Consider the following 6163-nt stretch of genomic DNA (forward strand, 5'->3'; position numbering starts at 1 on the left):
TCATCCCCCACCCAGCCCAGCGGGGCTTCTACCCCTTCCCCCAAAGTTGCTGTGGTGAAGGTCTCCAAAGACCAGGTCCTGGGCACGCCCTTGTCTCCCCTGTCTCTGTGCATAGCTAGTCTGTCCTCTGAAAACTTCTTTCCGGGCTTCTAAGACCCCTATGTTTTGGGTCTTCTTCTCTGGCCCCTCATTCTATCTCCTCAGCAGGATCCTTTTCCTGTATCCATCCCTAATGCTACTCACAGACTGGTCTCTGGCCTGTCAGAGCACACCCCTGCTTCTCCATCTGTCCCTGCTGGGAGAGGCCTCTATTTCTTTGGTGAACTCCCAATGGGCATATAAACTTCCCTACTTGACAACAGCTCCAGTCAAGGTTACCAACGCACGTTTGCCTCGTCACCCTTGTCCTCTGATCTTGCCTCTGATTTATAAGACAGGAGGACTTGAGGTGATGGCCCTTTGGACCACTCCTATCACATCTATCCTTATTTCATATCAGTCCAGCTCCAGCTCAGAAATTGAACCCTGGTCCAAATCGTTCCTCTAGCAGCTTCTCCAGGAGTGGTGGCCAAGCTGCCTGCTTTCCCTTCCCCTTCTGTTTTCCTTTGCTCTATCTCTTGTGGGAAATTGCTTTCCCTGAGGAAGTGGTGGCCCCTAATTACTGCATCCGGTGGGCTTTCCGTCCCTATCTAACTAGCCTCTCTTTTGTCCCATTGTTTTCTTCTGGAAACGCTCCACATCCCTGGGTTTCCATGCCAACACAGCCTCTAGGTACTTTTTCTTTACATCTCTTGACTTTTGTTTTGTGCCTTTAGGGCTCCCCTTTCTCTTTACCTACCCCTTAAATAGGGACAAGGCTCTCATTTATGGGTGCTCCCCTTCCTTCTCAGCTGCCATGTTCTCTAATAGCCAGCTCACCTAAGCTCGTGGCTACACCACCATCGGTCCCAACCCAATCTCTCCCAATCTCTCATTTCCATCTTCTGCTAGGATCCAGACCCTCTACCTACCTCTTTGCAGGCCACTCCCACCTAGATGCCCACCCCTGACTCAACTTATCCAAAATTGAGTTCACAAATCCTCCTCTAGCCCCCTAAGGCTGCTCTTTCCCCTGAGGGTTCTCCCATCCATCCAGTCATTCAAGATAGAAACAGGAAAGTCATCCTCGACTCTCTTTAACTCCAACAGGTTCTCTTAACTTTACCTCCTGGATCTGACCACATCTCTTCATCTTCGTAGCCTTCACTCTAATTTAGGTCTTGCCCTCTTTACCTGGACCAAGGCAATCATCTCCTCATTGGTGCCTGCACCTCCCGATTTCTCCAAGCCACCAGAATAATCACCCCAAAAGAGAAATCTTCCCATGACACTTGTTGTGCAAAGTGCTTCAGTGGCTCCCTATCGTGACTGAAGAACCAACTCTTCAACTAAACATACTGGCATTATGTGATCTGGTCCCCCCTCTTCCACTTCCAGTCTTTTATTTCATGCTCCAGCAACTCTCAACAAGGACTCATCCATGAAGCTTCTTTCCTGTCTCTGCCTTCTACCCGAATACCTGCTACCCACCACTCAACAGTCCTTCTAGCAACATCCTTGAATTCTCTCAGAAAGCTTCACACCCCTACTACCAACCCCAGCTGCCCCATGCTCCCCTGTCCTAAGCATATCTCTGGCCTGTTTTTTCTTGTGTATCATTTTAGAGTTTGTGTGTCTTTCTTATCTCTTTGTACACCTAAGAGCAGGGATGATATCTTGTCTTCATATTTTAAAACCTAGCACCATGCCTTACACAAAATAGACAATAAATGCTGTGTAAAGATCTAGGCCATTTACCCTCTCTTAAAATTTTCACCTTTATTCTGATAACAATACCATCTTCTGAGAAGAGTACCTAGTTCACATGTTTTACTATATCCTCATCGACATTCGGTATTTAAACTTTTTTTTTTTTTTTTTTTGCAGTTTTTGGCTGGGGCCGGGTTTGAACCCACCACCTCTGGTATATGGGGCCGGCGCCCTGCACCTTTGAGCTACAGGTGCTGCCCATTCTTAAACTTTTTTTTCTAACTTGTTGGTGAAAACTTGTCTTTCCTTATTGTTTTTATTGTTGATCTTTGTTATGAGTGAAGTCGAATATTGTTTCAAAATTATTTTTAGTCAATTCCTTTTCCTTTTCTGTAAACTCTATTTGGGTGACTTCCAACCATATTTGTTTTGCTTTTACTATTAAAATTTTGGATATGTTCATTTATGCATTATGGATTCTGCCAGTGTTTTATCCACTCTGTTTTTTGGTTATGATATTAGCTGACTTTGAAAATGTTTCATTTGAATGTAGTCAAATTGATTGGCCTTTGCCTTCTTGATGTCATTTTGTCACTTTTTAGTTTAAATGGGCTCCCCCATTCAGATAGCTGTTAAATATTCCATTCCTATTCTTCCTAGTTTTCAATGGGCTCATAGCTCCTTTTTGACCTTTTCAAATAATTTTTGCATTTGGGTATGTGTGCTGAGGTGGGGTTGGACTGGAATTTTTTTCCTAGTGAATAGTGAATCAATTTTGGACAACCCTCCCCCTTTGGCTGTACCTCTGAGTTAAGCTATTCCTGGCTGATTATGGCATTTATGGGCATAGTTTTCTCAGAGACCATGCCACGTGGACAGGGAACTGGAAGGATGTAGAAATGTATGATTCCAGGCACAGTGACAATGAAATACAGGGAGGTATTTAAGGGGTGGGAGCAGAAAGCCTTTCTGGAGGCCCTGCCAGGAGAGAGCGCAGAAGGATGGGCCATCTATGGGTGCCTGCATCTAGATGGCATCCACCAGTCCTGGGGCTTCCAATTCTATGTGGAAACATTACTCAGGGGTCATAAGAGAAGATGAGCCCCACCCCACTGGCACCAGCCTACTTGTACAGGGACAAGTCAGGACATTTCACCATCAGGAGAAAAATCATCTCAGGCAGATCCTGCCAAGGTCATCTTTCAGGGAGAGGTGGCCATCATCATGATTCCTCCATGCTCTAGGATGCACACTTGACCCACAGCATGGGGCAACATGCCCCTTGTTCACTCTCTGCTCTTGGCACCAGGGTATCTGAGGGTGATGCTAGAGCTGGAAAGGAACTCAGGCATTATCTAGTCCAACTATCTCATTTCGCAGATGGTAAAACTGAGGACCAGGGAAGGGAGGTGACTCACAGACACCCAGCAAGTGAATTGAAAGCATTCTTGCTGACTCTTTCTTTCTTTCTTTCTTGACAGAATCTCAAGGTGTCACCCTGGGTAAAGTGCCATGGAGTCATAGTTCCCAGCAACCTCAAACTCTTGGGCTTAAGCGATTCTCTTGCCTCAACCTTCTAAGTAGTCAGGACCACAGGTGGCCACCACAATGTCCAGCTAATTTTTTTGTTGTTGTAGTTGTCATTGTTGTTTTAGCTGTCCCAGACCGGTTTTGAACCCACCAGCCTCAGTGTATGTGGCTGTTGCCCTACGCACTGAGCTATAGGCACTGCCTATGATCCCTATTTCTTAGAGAATAGAGCAACTCCAGGTTTCCTAGCCAGAACTGGCAGGAATAGGCCTGATCCCACTAGGGAAGGGAAGGGAAGGGAAAAGAAGGGAAGGGAAGGGAAGGGAAGGGAAGGGAAAAGAAGGGAAGGGAAGGGGGATCATCAAGAATTCAATGTGATGGAAGTAAACTCAGAATAGACTAGGGGTGAGTTCATACATGTGTAGGGGTCCTTGAACTTTAAGACCCTGACTAGGGGATACCATGAGTATGTGAGACAGCCCCCGACTCCCAAACCTTTGCAAAGTGCACAGAACTGTGCCCACAGGAGGAGTTGGTGACCCTGGTCTTGACCATGGTGATATATCAATTCTGAATACTCCAGCCTTTGGCCAGCCTTATCTAACTGGCCAAAGGATGAGATACGTGGCTCCTTCCATCATCAACAGACATTGGTATTTTTATTCTTTGATCTAATTTCTCATTTCAGATGTTTATTTCACATCAGCAAATATTTATTTAGCACCTCCCAGTGATGGCTTGAGGATAGATGAGGTCACTCCCCGAGTGCTAAGCCTCCCACATTTGGGTGGGTGGGTCTCTGCACACTTGCTGTTCAAGGCTAAGCTTCCACTTGCCCATCCAGTTCAGTTCACTCCAGGAAGCTTGGGACACAGGACATAATTTGCTCCTGTTCACTGTTGGCCTTTGTCTTCTTTTTTTTTTTTTTTTGAGACAGAGCCTCAAGCTGTCCCCCTGGGCAGAGTGCCGTGGCATTACAGCTCACAGCAACCTCCAATTCCAGGGCTCAAGCGAGTCTCCTGCCTCCGCCTCCCAAGTAGCTGGGACCAAAGGCGCCCGCCACAACGCCCAGCTATTTTTTGGTTGCAGCCGTCATTGTTGCTTGGCGGGTCCGGGCTGGGGATTCGAACCCGCCACCTTAGGTGTACGTGGCTGGCGCCTTAGCCGGTTGAGCTATAGGCGCCGAGCCGGCCTTTGTCTTCTTGATGTCATCTCATGGCTCTTTAGCTTAGAGGAAGTGCCCCATTCAGACACTTCTTAAATAGTCAATTCCTTCCCTCTGACCTGGGTTTAACGAGCTCATCTCTCCTATTTGGCTTTTAAAAATGGTTAACCTCTCTCCTTTCTGGCCCAATTCCCTGTGAAAAGTTAGGTGTTCTAGCCCACCAGTCCAGTCTAAGCCCCAATAACCTCCCTTATGCCTCTAGCTCAGCTCTCTATCTGCAGGAAGCTCTCCACCTCCTCCTTCCCTTCACTGCTACAGGGAGGACACAGAGGGTGGATAAAGTGAGGTTCTGCACAGCAATGGAATGGGGCACGAACCCAACTCTGCCTGCCATCTTGAGTAGGTGGCTTCACCTTTGGCATAGCAGATATAACTATGCCAACCTTGGGATGTTCTGTGAGGTCTCAGAGAGATATTGATGGTAAAGGCCTATCAGGACCTGATCCAGAAAAGCACTCACCAAATATTAGCTAAGTAAGAAAACAACAGTCCAAATGGGTTCTCCATCTCTCTCTTTCCCTTCGTAGTTGGAAGAAGCAATCTGCCCCCTCATCTCTACTTCTTCCTCTCATTCTCTCCTTTTCCCACGGTGATAAGATGTCTGCCTCTATCACTCTTCTGATCCTGGCATAGATTGGTTCTAACTGGTTAATCCAATGACCCCTTCTTGGTTCTCTTGCTGGTGGTGGCTGCCACTGGAGACTTCATATTCTTTCCCTAAACCCCTCCTTCATCACCTTCTTCTTAGGCAATCTCCTGGACACTCATGTGAAAGGGGTTATTTCTTCAGGGAGGACAGGTGGACTCATCTGGCTGGGCATGTGGAGAAGCAGAGTGGGAGCAGAGAGCACAGTGGGTAGGAGAGAGCCAGCTTGTGAAATACGCTGATTGCCCCATTAGCAGAGAGGACTCCACCCTGCAGGTGATGGTGAAGGACAAAAGGTAAGTCAAGAGCAACAGAACATAACTTAAGCTGGCAAGGAAGCCCAACAGTGGCCATTTGGATGATGGGTTGAAAGGGACAGGATTGAAAACAGAGAGGCATCTGGTGCAGTCCTCAGCTAGAGATGACAGGATCTGAATTAAAAAGAGGAGACAGACATGGGAAAGACTAAGGGGCCAGAGAGGCAGGACTTCTAGAGGTGCAGTATTATCATCATGACCATGATGAGGAGACCCCACGAACTTTACTCATACCACAGATGCAGCCTGTTCTGGGGGCATAGCTGTGAGAGATGTGAGTTGCAGTAGCTGTGGTGTGTGCTATGCGCCTGTGGTCCCCAGTTCCTGTCAGTACAAAATGGAACCATATGGCATTTATAAAAATGGCTCTGAATGTAGAAATAAGAGCTGGTTCATATTTGACCAGTAAGTAAAAACAAACAAAACCAAAAGCCAGCTACCAAGAATCAGCCCCCAAATGGCCCAGCCCATCTGTGAATAGTATTGTAGCTGAGAGCCTGGAGGTTGGACTGGGATGGATCTTTCCTCAAAGTGGCCTGAGGGAATGGGGCTGGATGAGGGATGTGCATCCAGTGGTGTGCTCCCAGGGCGTGCCGCGGTGCGCTGTGCATCCAGTGGTGTGCTCCCAGGGCGTGCCGCGGTGCGCTGTGCATCCAG

The sequence above is a fragment of the Otolemur garnettii genome, unplaced genomic scaffold (genome assembly GCF_000181295.1).
Source record: "Otolemur garnettii isolate 467f Iridium unplaced genomic scaffold, OtoGar3 scaffold00023, whole genome shotgun sequence".
In the NCBI taxonomy this organism is placed as follows: Eukaryota; Metazoa; Chordata; class Mammalia; order Primates; family Galagidae; genus Otolemur; species Otolemur garnettii.